The 20,368-nt window shown below is 33.8% G+C and overlaps 1 long non-coding RNA gene and 1 other non-coding gene across 2 annotated transcripts; both read right to left on the reverse strand.

The window, feature by feature from the left end:
- Window positions 1–3,074: 3,074 nt before the first annotated feature.
- LOC128042631 (small nucleolar RNA R71) lies at window positions 3,075–3,181 on the reverse strand. The gene has a single exon (XR_008198146.1). It is a non-coding gene; the product is annotated as a small nucleolar RNA R71 (small nucleolar RNA).
- Window positions 3,182–15,266: 12,085 nt separating this feature from the next.
- On the reverse strand, window positions 15,267–19,634 carry LOC105797985 (uncharacterized). The gene is made up of 2 exons (XR_001134877.2): window positions 19,216–19,634; window positions 15,267–19,080 (listed from the first exon to the last, which is right to left on the reverse strand). It is a non-coding gene; the product is annotated as an uncharacterized LOC105797985 (long non-coding RNA).
- Window positions 19,635–20,368: the final 734 nt, after the last annotated feature.

Here is a 20,368-nt window from a genome sequence, read left to right on the forward strand (position 1 = left end):
ATAATTTTCAAATAAGTATTAAATTTAATTTAATATTAAACTATTAAAATAATATTATTTTTGGAATAGTTAATCTAAAATCAAATTCTCTCGTAGAGTTCTAGTAGGAGCATAACTCTTCCACTACTCAACTACTGACAACCAACTGTCACAAGCCATCAGGGACACTGCCGTCGCAGCCATCAGCATTGCCGTGTCCAATGATGCAGGTGCGACAACCTTACGTCACCCTAAACTGATTCGACTGTTGTCGATTCGATTAGGGTCAATGACGACCCAACTGGTCCAGTCTAGCCATCGGTTGGACTATCGGCCCGATTTCACATACTAGGCCCAATTTGACCAATTTTTGGGTCTTTGTTTCGATTTTTCGCTTAAAGGCCTAATTTACAATCTAAGGTCCAAATTTCAAGTTCAATTACCCATTGGGCCAATTGTCTGACTTGAAAATTAACTTCCAAAAATATCATATTAATTTTAATTGATTTGATTAATTAAATTTTACTTTATCTAAATTAATTTTTCCAAAAATCACTTAGATTTTTCAAATTATTTTTTCAAGAAAATTCTATAGTCAAATTCTCTAGTTAAACAATTCTCACGACCACCTAATTTAATTCCACGTCGAATAAATCGACTCAATTAAATTATTCTCAAAGTCATAGAATTTTCTTCTAATTCAAATGCAGCCCAATCAAACTTTTGTTGAGCTAGCGGAGGGACCAATCAGACATATATAATTAGGCCCTAGTAATTTCAATTATGTCCAAAAGCATCATTTCGATAATTCACAATTACTTAATCATGCAGTCAGTCTACAAAAAGTACCATGATTGATAACTCTTTATTGTATACTATTTACGAAAGCAATTCATCCAATTGCTTTATCCAGTGACCTCATCATGTGTATGTTACCCTCATATGATATATTTGATTCATTTAAGTTAAATCTGTTCACTCAATACAATTATATTTTATCTCATTGTCACCATTGTGTCTTCTTAATGATCAATATGATCACTGTCAACAAATTAATATGATAAATTTCTCGTTCGAGAACAAGAAACCCGTGGCCACATTCCATATTTATCAATCCACACAATGCCAATGAAAAGATATCATCAACTCTTTAATTGAGCTATGAATTTCACTTTTGCTAGTAAATTCATGCCATACACAAGTCATATACCTAACATACCGGCTATAGGCTCAATCATCTTTAGAGCACAAGCCTCCACTTATATCAAAGCATATGAGTTGCATATGCATGGTCAGTGACTAACTAAGGATTTAGGTAAATTACATTATGAACGTCACACATGAATTAATTCATAAATGGATTCAGAATTAATTCATCTTGGGTCCAGTCCAATGTATCATTCTGCCAATAAATACATCTATTTCTCTACTCGTGGAGTCAACTACTCCGATAGTCAAGACTAGTCATCTCCCTAATTGGAATTGTAGACGACATAATCATTCCCAGTATTTGAATCAAATGCAAGCTTTGATTCTCTTATGACATTACGAACTCGTTTAGATTACCTACTGAAGTAAGTTGTCTTTCTCGTAATGTAAACATTCTTTACAATGCCACTTATCTTCAATTTGAACTTTAGACAATCAATGAGCTAATATTTACTTTTCAGAATTTCACTTTTCATGCAAAATATAAAAGACAGAAAATACAAAAGACATAATAATGAAATGTGAAATTAACCTTAGTTATTTATTCATCGTTTAAATAAACAGAAAATAGTTACATGTTCACTACAACATGGGTACATTTCCCTACAATCTCCTACTTGCCTTGGTGAAGTAAATGTGTCATGTTTCACATTCCCATATCCTCGATGTATTTGTTAAAACTCCTAGTTACAAGAGTCTTAGTAAACAGATCCACAAGGTTATTTTCAAAAGCTACTTTCGTCACATCTACAATTCCTTTTGCTATTACCTCTCATATCAAGCGATACTTCCAATCAATGTGTTTTGTCCTATTGTGACTTCTCATTTCCTTGGTATTTGCTATTGCAGTACTATTATCACAATACAGTGTTATAGCTTTTTCCATACCAGGAATAACTTCAAGTTCGATTAAAAACTATCGTTGGTTATCTTCGATTATTTTCCTATTTCATTCTCTGTTGCGTTCGTAATTAAATTAGATTAATAAATTTAGATAAAAAAAACAATCACTTAAATTTATTGGCTAAATAATAGAAAAAACAGTAATTACTAATACTTTTAGTCCTCGTGGATACGATATTCCCTACTCACCATAGCTATACTATTGTTCGATAGGTGTGCTTGCCTTTGCCGTAATTATAGTTAGTTTAGTGACCATCAAGTTTTTGGCGTCGTTTTCGGGGACTAAAGTACTAGGAACACTTAATTTTTTACTAATTTAGCCATTTATACTTATTTTTATTTTTATTTTTAGTTTAATTTTTGTTTTATAATTTTTCTTTTATTTGCTTCTGGTAGGTTCCTTTAGTTTATGACTAGAAGAAACCCATGGGACCATTACTATTTGACAGCGAAATTGAAAGTCCAGCTCGTAGGAATCGTAGAGAAACAAAGTTGAGTCGAAAGAGTATAATAGACGAGCAAGAGGACATTCTTATTAATGAGGAGATGGGTGATAATCAGAATAATCAGTTACCTTCTGCGGTTGCTGCAAATCCTGCAAATCCAAATCCTGCTCCTCGTACTATGTACGATTATGCCAAGTCCACTTTAACTGGGGCTGAATCAAGTATTTTGAGACCACTATTGCTGTAAATAATTTTGAACTAATGTCGAACACTATTCAGATGGTACAACAATTTGTTCAGTTCGATGGTTTGCAAGACGAAGATCCAAATACTCATTTGGCTAATTTTCTGGAAGTCTGTGATACTTTTAAGATAAATGGCATTTCTGACGATGCCATTCGCCTACGATTGTTTCCCTTCTCGTTGAGATACAAAGCTAAACAGTGGTGGAATTCTTTACCACGAGATTTTATCACTACATGGGATCAAATGACCGAGAAATTCCTACTGAAGTACTTCCCACCGGCTAAGATGGCCAAGTTGAGGAATGATATCTCTTCCTTCATTCACATCGACTTAGAAACCCTATATGATGTATAGGAGAGGTATAAGGACTTATTGAGACAGTGCCCTCACCATGGATTACCTTTATGGCTACAAGTTCAAACCTTCTACAACGATTTGAATCCCTTAACTAGACAGCTAACCGATGTAGCAGTCGGTGGTACTCTGAATAATAAAATACCTAAAGCGGCGTATGACTTTATAAAGGAGATGGCACTGAATAATTATCAGTGGTAAGTCATGAGGACAATGTCGATAAAAGCAGCCAATATTTTTAACTTAAATGTGGTTACCATGTTATCGAATCAGGTAGAACTTTTAAATAAGAAAATTGATGGTTTCTGTGTTTCTACCAGGTACATCTGGTGATGCAGTGCGATACAAATGGAGGAGGAATGAACAATCCAAAATATTTACCCTACGACCCTAGCACAGAGAACAAACAAATCAACTATATGGGTAATAATTCTAGGCCTCGAAATAATCCTTACAGTAACACCTATAATGCAGGTTGGAGGAATCATCCCAATTTCTCTTGGGGTGGTCAAGGAAATCAAATAGCACAACCCCCTTCAGGCTTCCAACAACAACATTACCAGCAAGAGAAGAAGTCAAATCTTGAAGAGATGTTAACGAAGTTTATCTCAGTGTTAGAAACCCGTTTTCAAAACACTTAAGCAGTACTTAAAAATCAGCAAGCGTCAATTCAAGGGCTCGAGAACCAAATAGGTCAGCTTGCTAAGCTAATTTCAGAAAGACCACAAGGTAGCTTGCCCAGCAATACCGAAACTAACCCAAGAGAGCAACTTTATGCAATTATTGTTCAAGATGAAGAAGGGTTAGTTGAATCTGAATCAGAACCGAGGCAAGAAAGTGTGGTAAGTAACGGTAAGGTTGAGGTAAGCCAGAATGAGCAAAAATCGGTTGGTAAAGAATATAAACCTCAAGTGTCATATCCTAATGCGACGAAGAGAGACCACACCAACGAACAATTTGGTAAATTTCTTAAACTTCTGAAAAATTACATATTAACTTACCGTTTATTGAAGCTCTTTCGCAGATGCCCGATTCCATTAAATTTTTAAATGAGCTTTTGGCGAACAAGAGGAAGTTAGATGATTCGTCGCATGCGGAACAAAATGCATTTTGCTCGGCCATATTGCAAAATAAACTACCCAACAAATTGAAAGATCCAAGGAGTTTTACTATTCCTTATTTAATTGGTAGTTTGAATATTAATAATGCTTTGGCTGATTTAGAGGCTAGTATTAATGTCATGCCTTATAAAATGTTTAAGCAATTAGGCCTTGGGAAACCCAAACAAACTAGGATGAGTATTCAATTAGCAGATAGAACCATTAGATTTCCTAGGGGTATTATTGAAGATGTTCTTGTAAAAATGGATAAATTCATATTCCTAGTTGATTTTGTTGTTTTAGACATGGATGAGGGTAATGAAGTACCTTTAATTTTAGGAAAACCCTTTTTAGCAACTACTAGAACTATTATTGATGTTGGTACAGGTGAGTTAGCACTTCATGTAAGTGACGAAACGATTACTCTCCAAGCTCATGATTCTGTTAAGACATCTAATGATCAAGATGATTTTACAAGTTCTGTTAATATGAGTAACCATGTGGCTCAAACTTCTTTGTAGGAAACCCTTCAGAAAAATGTGATGGAGCCACGTTCTAGTCCATGCGACAGAAACAGAATGACTCATGATGAACGAAAGTTGCAAATCGATGAACTAGATGAATGGCGAACACATGTTAAGGAGAAACCGAAAAAGCATGATAAAGAGTTAAGGAGACACCATGATACGCATGTGGATGGAACGAAACAATTTAAGATTGGAGACAAGGTACTTCTAGATAAAACGAACCCTCGAATTACCACTTCAGAGCTTGATGCAAACGGATCAAATCCCTTTATGGTACTGAATGTCTTCTCATATGGTATAGTCAAGGTAACTCATTTTGAATTTGACACATTTAAGGTAAATAGTACTTGACTTAAACCTTATGTTGATAATACAATTGATAACGAAAAAAAGGAGTTTCGACTCCGCGAACCACCATGACCGTACGAATATGTGGTAAGTCGAGCTTAGACTTTAAATAAGCACTTCTCGGGAGGCAACCCGAGTGTTAACACTACTAATTCTTTTAATTTTATTTCATATTATTTTTAAAACTAATTAATTTTCAAAATTAAAAAAAAAAAGTGTTTTTGACCCACACAGACTAGACACACAGGCGTGTCCCAAGCTGTGTGCACTATAAGGGGTTCGATAGTGAGTTACACAGCCTGGCACATGGTCGTGTGACCCACACAGCCTGGACACAGAGGCGTGTCCTTGGCCGTGTGAATACTTGGACTTAAATTTTCAAAAATTCAACGATTACACGGCCTGGCGACATGGCCATGTGACCCACACGGCCTGGACACGCGGGAGTGTCCTAGGCCGTGTGAAACCTGGAGCTAATTTTTCAAAGTCAGAGCGTTACACGGGTAGGAGACACGGCCGTGTGAGAGACATGGCCAAGCCACACGGGCGTGTGGGATCTCATATGGGCGTGGGAGAAGCGAAGGAAAACACACATGGCCATGTGAAAACTAGGTTAATTTTTAATTACACACGGGCTAAAAATACTCCACACGTTTGTGTCACACAGCCCTGTGGCCCAAACCTTAAAATTTCTTTTTCAATTTGTCTTTTTTTCTTCCCCAAATAGGCCACCCCCTTTTATTTTATTTTATTTTATTTATTATTTTTTATATTATTTATTTTTATTTTACTAATTTTTTTATTTTTTATTTTTTATTCTTATACTTATACTTATATTTTAAATTTTTTTTAATTTTTTTTGTTATTTCTATTTTTAAGTGTTTTTTACTATTATTATTACAATTACCTTTAAGTTTATTGGTATCATTGAGTTTATTATTATTATTATTATTATTATTATTATTATTATTATTATTATCTTTTATTTTCTTTTATTTTTTATTTATCTTTCTTTTTAATTTTTTTAGTTGTATTTTTTTTTCAACTTATTTTCATTATTATCTTTTGAAATATATTTTTTATGGTTGTTTCTAATCGAGTTATAACCCCTTAATCTTCCCTATTATTTGTGTCTGTTTTCTTATTAGTTTGCTCGGAATCATGGGTTACATTTAGATTTGACTACAATTTCGCTTTTCACTATTCTGAGGATTTCATTCAATATTTAGGGCAGTTTCAGTTTTCTCCCTCGCTTATGATACTCCGTTTATACTGTGATTAAATATGCTTGTACATTGAGGACAATGTACATCTTAAGTGTGCTGAGGTTATTTACATAATTATTAGAAAATGTACATCTTAAGTGTGCTGAGGACAAGCAAACGCTTAAGTGTGGGGATATTTGATAAGCTATAAAAGTAACATATTTTAATCCCATTCTTAATGCATTTTTGGATGATTAATTATGTAAATTAGTGAATTTGATACTCTTAATCTTTTAAATTCATGTTTCTATACTTAGGAGAGCATCTGGGAGCAAAAGGAGTGAAAAACTAGCCAAAATTGGACAAAGAGAGCTGTTTTCAGGATCCATAAGGCCAAGGCATTTCCACACGGGCTGACCACACATTTGTGTGAGCCACACAGGCTGGCCACATGCCCATATGCCAGCCCGTGTCAATATCGCACCCTGCTTCCCAAATACGCGGAAAAACTCAATTTTTAGGCTTTCTAAGGATTCTAAAGTCTATAAATACCAATTAGAAGAAGACCTAAGGGGGCACAAAGAGAAGATCGAAGAAAAGACTCAAAAAACGCCATCGAAATCAACTCGGAAGCGGATCTCCTTCAAGATCGAAGATCTCTATTAAATTTCCTTCGAAGTTTATTGAGTTTCTTTATGTCTTATTGTTATCCTAAATTTGAGATGTTTCTATTCAGGATTATGAATTAAATTCACTAGATACCTAGGGAAGATGAAACATTTGATGAATCTTATTATTTGATTTCTGATTTACACGATAAATATTTGATTCTTGTTCTCAATTATGTATGTTTATTTCTTATTTTAATATTTCTGATATATTAATTCAAGTTTAATGTGCTTATTTCAGTGGAGCAAAAGCCCCTATTTAAGGGTAGATCTAGCATAGTTGAGTAGAGTTGCATGCAATCCTAGAAATAGGACGACATAAATCTACCGTATTAGAGTCAAATCGAATAGGAAAATCCATAGGTCGAGTTAATGTGACAATAGGGGTTTTAATTAGAAAGAGATTTCAATTAATCAACCTAGATTCAGTTGTTCTTACTCTCGAAAGAGATATTAACATAATTTAGGGATCTTTACGAATCAAGACACAAGTGAATAAATCGTTTAATTCAGATTCATAATAATAAGTGAATTCTTTCTTGGGTATTGTCTATCTCATTGGTTATCTTCGATTATTTTCCTATTTCATTCTCTGTTGCATTCGTAGTTAAATTAGATTAATAAATTTAGATAAAAAAAAACAATCACTTCAATTTATGGGCTAAATAATAGAAAAACAGTAATTACTAGTACTTTTAGTCCTCATGGATACGATATCCCCTACTCACCATAGCTATATTATTGTTCGATAGGTGCGCTTGCCTTTGTCGTAATTATAGTTAGTTTAGTGACCATCAATAGTAAGTTGCTTGTATCACATACCCCAGAAGGAAGAAGAAGGTTGTGATTAGCTTAACATTGAATGAACCATGTCAAGCAAGGTTCTATTCCTTCCCTCAGCTACGCCATTCTACTGTGAAGTGTCTGACGCAGTTAATTGGGATAAAATCTCATTCTCTACGAAGTATCCTAAGAACTCATCGAAAAAATGTACCCCACCTTGGTTAAACTAAAGATTCTTTATGGATAAACCTAATTGCTTTTCCACTTTCACACAAAACTCCCAAAATCTATCAAAGATTTCACTTTTTCGGTGCATTAGATACAGATATCCATATCGAGAATAGTCATTGATAAATTCGTGCAATAATAGTAACTTTCTTAGGCACTGATGCTCATGGGACCACATACATCAGTGTACACAAGTTCTAAAGGTTGGTTGACCCTTGTACCTTTCGCGTTAAAAGACCTCTTAGTCATTTTACCTTCCAAGCAAGATTCGTATTGTGGAAGACTAACTTCTTTAAGCATACTTAAGGGACCATCTTTCACGAGTCTAGTGATTCTTTCTTGGTTAATATGACCAAGTCTTAAATGTCATAGGTACCCCTCATTAGAGTGAGAAGTTTTAAGCTTTTAATTCATTATTTCAGTTTGAAGCATCGAGTAGTTATTTAGTTTGATAAAGTAGAGATTGGTTTCTATCCATCTATTACAGATTAAAAAATCATTTTTGTGAATAGCAATCCCTTTATTGAATATCACGATGTAACCATTATAAAATAAACATGCTACAAAAATTAAATTCCTCTTAAAATGAGGTATATAAAACACGTTCTTTAAAACAATCTTCCTAAAATTATCAAAGTGTAAAATCACTTCTCCCATTGCTTCGGCTGAAACATAGCTCCCATCTTCAGTCCACAACAAGAGGCTCTTGTCACACAGAGTTCTCGTTTCGCTAAACCCCTGTAAAGAAACACACACATAGTTCGTCGCTCCAGAATCAACAACCCAGTTGTCAATTGATTCTTCCACTAAGCAAGCTTCAACCATAAAGAGTTCTATACATTTGCCCTTTTCGGCTAGGTAATCCAAATACTCCTTCCAGTTTGATTTGAAATGCCCTTTTCTGTTCCAGAATAAACATTTGATCTTTTTAGGATCTATTGACTTCTTCGCCTTATTCCTGTCCACACAAAGTGGAACCAAAAACTTAGTCGGTTTCTTATTTCCCTTAGCTTTTTGTTTCCTATTAGAGGATGAAGGGCCCATAGCTAAGTTTGCCTCAGTTTTCTCTTGAACCGGCTTACCACCATTCAACATCAACTCATAGGATTGTAATTCCTTCATGAGCTGAGTCAAGGTAAGTGTCTTGTTCCCCAAGTTGTAAGCGGCCCTAAAACCAACAAACTCATTGGTAAAGGATTTAAACACTATTTCAATTTGAGTGTTCACATCTAGTTCAGCCCGTTGTCCTCTGCTTCCGCAAAGAATCTCATAAGCTTAAGCATATGTTCTTTGACCGGAGTACCGGGTTTTTGATGAGAATTCATCAAATTTGTAATAGCGAATTGTCGATCCAATGCGACTTGACCTTCGAGCAAATCTTCCAAATTTGTCATGATCTCTTTGGCAGAACTAAAATTCTAATATTGCTTCTGCAACACACTACTCATGCTCGCTAACATATAACATCAAGCAATTAAGTTAGAATCTCTCCAGTGATTTCTCGCTTTGGGCTGAGCATCAGGATGGTACATTTCGTCAAGAACGAATTTGTGTTTCTCATAGTTGAGAACTATCAGCAAATTCCATTTCTATTCTCGAAAGTTATCCCCATTTAATTTATTCTCAGTAAGAATGCTCATAAGAGGAGTAGGAGACATATTTGAACCGTAAAAAATAAAAATTTCACTAATTACTATCTTTGTATTAAGCAAATACTTTTCATTTTAGCAACATATCAAGAATGCAGTATGATGCATGCATCTTGTATTAAAACCTTGAAAAAATATTTTTTTTGTTGCTACGATCATTCTCACACCCATCAACCATGTCGCCTTGGGGTCTCAGGACCAATTAGTAAGAATATGGATTACATCCAATCAGTTCATGAATCTTAATTCTTAAGACTCTACACGAACTAATGAACGTTTAACGTTTGGCCATTATCCTTGGCTTAAATATCATTTCTTGCAAAACCATTTAATAAGAGATGATCTTGAGTGTGTAACCATTAACTCAACACCCATCATGAACATGCTTTCATTTTTAAGTCATCTTGGGACAATATCTTTGAAAGTCATACATGACTAGTTGTCCTTAAAAGGAAATCTCATCTAGTGAACCCACATGACAAAGTTTACCTTGGTGTACGACCAGGGTAGGAACCGACTCGAAACTTTATCATGCTATCACTTAGGGATCATCAATGGAGGCCGTAGGTTTTGTTCAATGACCTTCTTCCACTCAATATTTTAAAAACATACAAGGTATTTTTTATCCCAAATTTCAAGAATGATCATACAATAGTCCTAGTGGCATTCTTACCTAATCTAAATGACATGCTTTCAATATATGCATGGCAATTTTATAATATCAATTCATAAGAATCAATCAATCTTAAAACAAATAACTTTGATTCTCCATAGTTTTTCTTTTAAGAGAAAAATCGAAAAAGTGAATGAGAACCGTGCACCAGGTAGGGTCCCAAGAAAATGAGGTGAGTCAAATTTGACCGCTTAAAAACCAAGTCTTTCCTAGCCAGAGCCAATCCTAGACATGCACATTCTCATTACCACACTTCTCACAATTATCAAATAACCTAAAGTAGTGAATCAAACAATACAACACATGTATTTTCTCATTACCACACTTCTTATTTTTTAAATTGATCAACTGTGGATCATCTCATATATATATCACAATTATAACATTACATAATATTATAAACAATTATAAAACAAATATATAATGAGATAGGTAATTAAAATAAAATTGTCAGCCAAGGTTTCCATGGTTCTATTTCTAGAAAATAAATGGAAAAATAAAATTACATTCATTGGGCCTTCAACTGCCATTGTATCTTTTACTCGTCATGGACTCCTTTTGGAAAAATCACATTTAAGTCTTATATCCATTTATGGCTCACAAGAATTCTATGAATTTAAAAAAATAGTTCTACATGGAGATGATAGTCCACGGTCTATTTCCTAAGAGCCACAACCTCGAGAAAAAAAAATTATATAACAAATATATAATATTGCATCCATTCTCATATCTAACTCAAAACATGCACAAGATCTAAAGAATGCCACTTTCTACATAATCAAATCATTCAAGAAGAAGAGAAAATTATTTTGATTATCTATTTATACTTATAGACATAACACAACCTAACTCTAATACCAATTGTTGGAAGAAAAAAAAAGGGTTTGGAAAACGCAACAGATAATAAACACTTACTAAAAATTGTACATTATTTATTCGTCTAGGATGAGCTTTTCAACTGAGTAGTCTTCTCCATTATTCTCAAACTCACATCTGCCGAGTGTGGGCTCGTTTCGAATCAGAAAATTTTTACAAAAATTACCAGTAGGATAATTTTGTAATTTCTATAAACTTTTAGGTCAACTTGTAAATCAAAAAATATATATATGTAGAAATTTTCTAGAATAATCTCTTTAGAGAATTTTCTCTCTACAACTTTATCTTGAATTATAGTGTGTGAAAATAATGAACCAAGGCTCTCTTTATATAAGGAGAGCTTAAAGAGTTCAACTATAATTAAACTTAATTACTTTAATATTAAATTAATATAATATTTATCAAGATAAATATTAGATTAAATTTAATATTAAATCTTATTAAAATAATACAATTTTATACATAGGATAACCATTAAATTTAATTTAATATTAAGATAATCACTTTAATATTAAATTAATAAAATAATATTAAGATAAGTATTTAATTTAATTTAATATTAATCTATTAAAATAATATTATTTTTGTAATAGTTAATCTGAAATCAAATTCTCTAGTAGAGTTCTAGTAGGAGTGTAACTCTTCCACTACTCAACTACCGACAACCAACTACAGCCAGCCATCGGGACACTACCGTCGCAGCCATCGGTATCGCCGTGTCCGGTGATGCAAGTGCGACACCTTTACGTCACCCCAAGCTGGTTCGATTGTTGTCTATTCAATCTGGGCCAGTGACGACCCAACCGATTCTGTCTAGCCATCGATTTACTGTAGGTCTGGTTTCACATACCGAGCCCAGTTCGACCAGTTTTGGGATCTCAGGCCCAATTTACGATCTAAGGTCCAATTTTCAAGTTTAATTACTCATTGGGCCAATTGTCTAACTTGAAAATGAACTTCCAAAAATATCATATTAATTTTAATTTATTTGATTAATTTAATTATACTTTATCTAAATTAATTTTATCAAAAATCACTTAGATTTTCTAAATTAATTTTTCAAGAAAATTCTTTGGTCAAATTCTCTAGTTAAACAATTCTCACGACCACCTAATTTAATTCCAAATCGAATAAATCGACTCAATTAAATTATTCCCAAAATCATAGAATTCTCTTCTGATTCAAATGCAGTCTGATTGAGCTTTTGTTGAGCTAGCGGAGGGACCAACCAGACATATACAATTAGGCTCTAGTAATTGCAATTATGTCCAGAAGCATCATTCCGATAATTTGCAATTACTTAATCATGGAATCAGTCCACAATAACAATCATGATTGAAAACCCCTTATTGTATACTTTTTACAAAAACAACTCATCCAACTGGTTTGTCCAATGACCTCGTCATGTGTGTGTTACCCTCATATGATATCATTAATTCATTTGAGTTAAATTCATTCACTCAATACAATCCTATTTTATCTCATTGTCACCATTATGTCTTCTTAATGATTGATATGGTCACTGTCAACAACTGATTGTAATAAATTGCTCGTTCGAGAACTAGTAACATGTGGTCACATTCCATATTTATCAATCTACACAATGCCAATGAGAGGATATCATTAATTCTTTAATTGAGCTATGAATTCCACTGTTTCTAGTAAATCCATGTCATACACAAGTCATGTACCCAACATATCGGTTATATGCTCAATCATCTTTAGAGCATAAGTCTCCACTTATATCAAAACAAATGAGTTGCATACGCATGGTCAGTAACTAATTCAGGATTTAGTTAAATCACACTATGAACGTCACAAGTGAATTAATTCACAAACGGATTCAGAATTAATTCATATTGGATCTAGTCCAATGTATCATTCTACTAATGAATACATCAATGTCTCTACTCGTGAGGTCAACTGCTCCGATAGCCAAGACTAGCCATCTCCTTAATTGGAATTGTAAACGACTGGAACGACGGAAATGTGCAAGTGTACACAATCTCAACAAGTAATAAAGTGACAAGTAAATATCGAGTTATCATACCCACAGGAACTGTGAAAAGAATTATTTATGAATGCTATTTAAAACACTTTGGTGAAGAAAAATATTTTGTTTGAAGAGGGTGATTAAAAACTAAAATTTTAAACTAAGTGAACTAAATAAATAAATCTCAAATGCACGATTTCAAAATACGATTTTAATCAAGATGACATAATTGTGTTAGATTAATTACATTTCTTAACTTAGAATTATTAAACTCATGTTTATATTGTTATGAATAAGTTCACGACAACTCGGTAATTTGCTAACTTATGATCATACTCACCTACCAAAATCCATTTATCTCTTGACTATGTCCCTATGTCAATTCAACCGATTAAACAAATCTTAATAGGCAAATATGTTATTGCGCATACATACTTATTAAATCGAAATAATCTCTTGTACATATCCCTATATCAATTCAAACAATTAACTCGATTTAATAAGCACATAAAAGACTATGTGAGGTAACAAAGTATCCTTACCTTGAAACAATTTAATCACAATAATCTTGCAAGTTATGCAAGGCAAATGTATCGTCAGATACAGTTGCTAATCTAACCCTCAGCTACCTTAGATGATTAAACATGCACTGATTAAGTACTGTGTCCATTAATTACAATTTCAATCTGTTTAAATAATTAATTCATTAGTTACCTAAAAATTGTAATGCAAGAATAACTTAGTCATGATTTTACTTAATCAAGCATCTTAACAAGGCTTATAACAACATAAACACAATTTCAATAATTTTAATAAACGAAATGCAATCAACCTAATGCGAATTAAATTCAAGCTAAATTGATTAAATTAACCATTCCAACAACATAAATATTCATAGATATGTTTAGCATAACAACAACAAAAACTAAAGAGATGGGGAACAAGAATCAAATTCGATGTTTTTCCGTGGCTTGATTAGTTGCTCCGTTGTCCCCATCGACCAAGGCTGCTATGAACACTTAATTACTACTCCAAATAGCTGATGAATGTCCCTTTCCCAAGAGGAGAAATTGGCAAGAGAGCAAGGGAATTTTGGAATGGAAAAGAAGAGAGAAAGTGGAGAGAAGAGAGGAAAAATGTGAATGCTTGGGGTGTGTTTTTCAAATGACCAGCCTAAGGGGATTTTTATAGCTGAGGAGGGCTGCTAAAAATAGTGAAAATTATCAGCCAAAGAGCCCTCCCTTGACCAGCCACACATGTGACAAGGTTGATAGTTTCAACTTTGCTAATTTAGGCTTAGGGCAAATCTATAAAGCCACCAATTGTGGAGGGGTTTAAATGCAACTTGAATAAGTCTTCAAGTGCCTCTTTGCAAGCTTAAATAATAAGCTAATAAGCTGATTTGGGTCAGCTCTTTGGGCTGTCCATTTCTTGGTCAGTTCAATTCAACTGGACCACTTTTTCATAATTAATTAATAATAATTTATTAACCCAAATTAAATTAGATATAAATTAAAATTAATTATATTATGAATTAATACATATAATTTGGACCGTCTTAGGCTAAAATTTAGTTCACCTCGATACTTCAAATTGTTCTCGATTTTGCGCTTCTAGCAATGTTTGCCGAGCCATTTTTGCCCTTTGTGCAAATCTGTCGAAAATAATCGAAATTCATCAAAATTAATTATAAAATTAACTAAAATTCAACATGTTCATATTTTAAGTGCACTTTAATTATTTTGTAAAAATTAATTATTTTTTCGATAAGAATTTTATCAAAACTGTATGATTTTAAGTTAAAAAGGGTATGTAAAAATGTATAAATTTCCGTGTTTCCAACGACATAATAATCCTTCACAGTATTTGAATCAAATGCTCGCTTTGATTCTTTTACGGAATTACAGGCTCATTTAGATTATATACTGAAGTAAGTTGTCTTACTCGCAATATAAACGTTCTTTACAGTGTCAATTATCTTCAGTTTGAATTTTAGACAATCAATGAGCTAATATTTGATTGTTAAGATTTTGTTATGCATGCAAAATATAAAAGACAAAAGTACAAAAGACATAATAGTGAAATATGAAATTAACTTTATTTATTTTTTATTTTTCAAATAAATAGAAAACAGTTACATGTTTACTACAATATGGGGACATTTCCCAACATCGAATACAAAGCCGTGGAGATTTACTTGGTTTTATGGTGATCAAGAAGAACAACGTCGATACAATTCATGAAACCTCTTACGACATTTGAACCACAACCTCGATATTCCTTGGCTTATGGCTTGCGACTTCAATAAAATTCTTTACGCCAATGATAATTAGATATGAAAATTCTATAATTATTTTTTTTTTTTGCATGAGAAATATTCTGTAAATGGATAATTTTTTATCGGTCCTCAATGATTGTTTTTTGCATGATTTAGGCTATGAATGGGGCATTTGGAAGAAACAAATATTAGAGAAATATTGGATAGGAGGTTGCCAATGATAACTGGATACGAAAATTCCCTAATGTCAGTGTGATGCATCTTTTACATTCTATTTTTTATCATTACCCAGTCCTTGTTAACGCAAAGGATTTTCACGCGGAGTATCACCCTTAGAAATGAAAATTCGAGGCCCATTGGATCATGGAGGATTCATGTGAACAAGAAATGGAAAGAATATGAAGTCATCCAGTAGGGTCAGTGCTTGAGAAACTTGTAGCTATGGTCGATGGATTATGGTCTTCGGCAACACAATTGAAACATGCAAATAAAACAAATGAAGCTAGCCTGAAAAGGAGACTCAAGGAACTTTATGAGTTGCACCCCAATGATGATGTTTAATGGAAATTGTTGACACTAAGCTTAAGATTAACTGAGAGGCTAATAAGGCGGAGCGGTACTGGGAACAGAAAGCCAAAGTCAACTGGTTGAATGAAGGGGATCGCAGTACGTCTTTTTTTTCCAAAATTTCGCATCCAAGGGGCGTCGTGTTAATAAAATTAAATCTTTGAAGGATCCGGATGGTAGGAATTTATATGATCAAGAGGATTTAGAACGTGTGGGTATTTTGCTGACTTGTTCTCTTCACAAGGTGTCGGCAGTTGTGATAGTTTGCTTGAGGGTGTGTCCTGTTGTATTACTAAGGAGATGAATGCCTGACTACGATCACCTCTTACCGATGAAGAGATCTATGTGGCTTCGAAATGAATGCATCCAACCAAAGCTTCAAGAAAGGATGGTATGCCAACTCTTTTTTTCCAAAAGTTTTGGCATATTATTGGGTCTGAAATAATAGACTATTGTCACACTTTACTCAAAAATAAAATTCCCATGGATGTTATTAATTTTAAAAATATTGTATTGATTCCAAAGTGTAATATTCCCAACTCTATGGCTCATTTCCTTCCCATTAGTTTGTGTAATGTGATATATAAAATCGTCTCTAAGACAATTGCAAACCATTTCCAGAAAGTTCTACATTTATGTATCGACGAAGCTCAAAGTGCTTTTGTCCTGGGGCAATTAATTTCTAATAATATTATTATTGCTTATGAGATGTTCCATAGTTTGAAAAATAATAGGACCGGGAAAGTAGGCTCTTTTGCTCTGAAGCTTGATATGAGCAAACCCTATTAAAGGGTGGAGTGGGGTTTTTTGGAAAATGTTCAAGAAGATGGGTTTTTAGGATGATTGGGTGTCCCGAATTATGAATTGCATTACAAGTGTTAGCTACTCTATTGTCATTAACGGTAAACAAGATGATTGTTTTAGGCCATCTAGAAGGCTTCGCCAAGAGGATCCTTTTAGCCCCTATGTTTTTTTAATATGTAGTCAGGGTTTTTCCTCCCTATTTGAAAAGGGCCTGTAATGAAGGGACTTTGAGAGGAATCAAGGCAAGTAGAGGCAGTCCACCATTGACTCACCTATTCTTTGCGGGTGATAGTTTGATTTTTGGACAAACCACGGTTGAATCGGTGCGCACTATCAGAAGAATAATTGATGAGTTTGCTAGTTGTTCGGGTCAGGGCATCAATTATGAGAAATTGGCCATATTTTTCAGTAGTAATACTTTCCAAAATGCTAAGGAAATGGTCGCGAGGGAGTTGTATCTTCAAAGTACCTTTTGTGCTGAAAGTATTTAAGGTTTCCTCCTTTTGTTGGTAGAAATAAAAAGATTGATCCTTCAGGATATTAAGGATAAAATACAGAAGCGTGTTGTGAGTTAGGGTTCGAAACTATTATCACGAGTTAAAGAGGTTTTTATTATATCTATTTTACAGGTTATTCCTGTTTATGACATGTCTTGTTTTTTACTGCCCAAATCTTTATGTCATAATATGGAATCAATTATTAGTAAGTTTTGGTGGCAAAAGGATAAGGATCGAAGAGGGATACACTGGTGCTCGTGGAGGGACCTTTGCATTTCGAAGAACAATGGAGGTACGGGGTTTAAAGACCTTGCAAAGTTTAATATTGCTATGTTGGTTAAGCATGGATGGCGCATTTTGATGAATCCTAACTCTCTCATGGCGAGAGTGTTATGTGCTAAATATTTTTGCAATTTTGATTTTTTAAAAGCAAGGTTAGGAAACCAACCTTCCTTAGTCTGGTGTAGCATATGGAGTGCTCGGGGTCTTTTGGAAAAAGGTTTTAAATGGTAAACTGGTTCTGGGAATAATGTGAGTATTTGGGAGGATTATTGGATATCAAGGGCAGAACCTCGCAAAATCCAAGCACCTCCAGTTAGTGGTTTACAAATGGTTGTTGATCTTATTTTACCAAATCAAAGACAATGGGATGATAATTTGATTCGATGATAATTTGATTCGTCCCTTCTTTGATGACTGACTACTGAGGATATTCTCTGTATTCCTTTAGCAAGTGAGCTGAGTGATGATAGGCTGGTTTGGAGCTGGGATAATACGGGTTTTTATACTGTCAAGTCTGGGTATAGGCTTTTTCAGAGTAATAATTGTACAGAAGTACAGCCTACTGATAAAACCCTTTACGATAATATTTGGCAATTACAAGTGCCTTCAAAGATTAAAATTGCTAATTGGATATTTCTCAAAAATAACATTCCCTCTAGGCATAATCTTTGTATTAAAAGGGTCGCTTCTAATCTAGTTTGTTCTCGTTGTGGTGTGGGGGTGGAGGATGTCTTCCATGCTATCTGTGCCTGTCCATTTGTGTATAACGTGTTTGGGAAGTTGGATTTCGCCTAGGATGCGACTCAGGTCTCTGATGTAAATAGTCTTTTTGGCAGTATCTTCCAGACTTATACGGGAGACAAAAGAACATAATTTGTAATTACAACATGAGCATTATGGTTCTCTCGAAATAAACTCTTACATGAAGGAAAAAGACAGATTGTGGATGAATTGGTTACTTTTCTCAAGGGGTACTATTTGGAACTCTCGATGCATCAGAGCAGGATGGATCCTCCTATGGAAAAACATTTGAATTGATGGAAACCCCCTAAAGGTCCTATCCTGAAGGTCAATTTTGATGCAAGTTTTTGTAAAAATACCAACAGATCCAATACTGGGACTGTAATAAGAAATGGGAAAGTCGGTGGTAGAATGGAAAGAATGAGGAGAAGAAGGCCTCACGGGTAATGAATGGGAAGATCGAAAAATTGGAAGAAGAAAGGATTTTTTGGTTAGACTCATGGAATTGGCTAAGCATTTTATTCGAACAAATATAGAACCAGAATGGATGGTTTTATGTCTATTACCGGTTCTTCCTCCCGAGTTGAGACCATTTGCTGAAGAGCGTTGGCCTGTCTTTAATCCATGGCTTTTGCTCGACATTTGGGACTTGATAAGATGGTTGTAGAAGGGGATTCTCTTACCGTGATTAAAAAGGCCTTGTCTAGCTATTTTGATCTCTCTCCTATCGATTTCATTATTCAGAGTATTAGACACATGAGAAAATTTTTCAATATTGTGACTTTGTGATTACTCCAAGACAATGGGATATTGTCGCTAATCTCTTGGCAATGTCAGGTAAGGATTATGAAGAAAATACCTTTTGGGTGGAGGATGGCCCGGAGCAGATTTATCGACTTATAGAAGAAGATCGGTATTACCTCTATGCAGAGTAGTTTTGTTTTCTTCTGCTTCCTTGGTCTGCTTTTGTTCTTGCATATGGGGAGTGGGAATGCTGTCGCACAACATCTTGGTTGCAGGATTCGGATTTGTTACCCCTTTTGGCTTCCCTAATCTGAGCTTTTCCGTGTTCTTCCTTTTCTTCAAGATGGGGATTTTTCTGGTCTGGCTCTTCAATATCAATAGATGCTGAGAGGGTTTAAGCTGTGAGATGTTTGATTTCTTTTTTTCTTTCCTTCGAAAATTTATTTATTTATTTTTAGTTTTAGAATTAATTTTGTCAGGTGACTGCAAAACACCTGGCATTTGCCTTGTATTTTGTTTTTACCTTCTTTTATATTAATGCCAGCTGGTAATTCTTTTTTAAAATGTACCATTTAGATTTGATGTACAATTCTCTTATTTGAAATATTAATGGAATCTTTATACAAATTTAGAAACTTATGGGATATCTCTGTTTTTTTTTAGGGCTTTGATATAGTGCATTTGTCTTGATTCAATATTTTGATATAATCACATTTCTAGTTAAATGTATTCATGTAACACCCTAAAAAAAGAAGAATATTTATGGTAGAAGAGAAGAATATTTATGGTAGAAGACCTTGAATAAGTGATCTATAAATAAAAAATAGTATAAGAAATTGCGATCGTTTTTAGAGGAAACTGTCAAACATGAAAACATAGAGAATTATTAGTTGGAGTAGGCAGTTAGGTTAAAATTTCGATATCGAGTTTAGGGACTCAATTCAATAAGTTGGGAAAATTTAGGAATTAAAGTGCAAGTATTCCATTTTTATTTTGATGGAAAGGACTTAATGACAATTTTATCATTACTTAAAAAAATTAATAATTTCATGATGGCTTTTAAATGATATTTTTATTAAATAATAATATTTTATTATTTAATATTATATTACATAAAAGAGAAAAGATAGAAATATTAACATCTTTCTCATCTTTCTTTCTTTTTATAAAAACTAAGAAGGGAAGAAAAAAATTTTCTTTTATTATTTTCCTTCAAATTCAAGCATAATATATTATTTTTCTTCAAATTTTTCATAGATTTTGAATCT

This window comes from Gossypium raimondii, chromosome 7 (genome assembly GCF_025698545.1).
Source record: "Gossypium raimondii isolate GPD5lz chromosome 7, ASM2569854v1, whole genome shotgun sequence".
Taxonomy (NCBI): Eukaryota; Viridiplantae; Streptophyta; class Magnoliopsida; order Malvales; family Malvaceae; genus Gossypium; species Gossypium raimondii.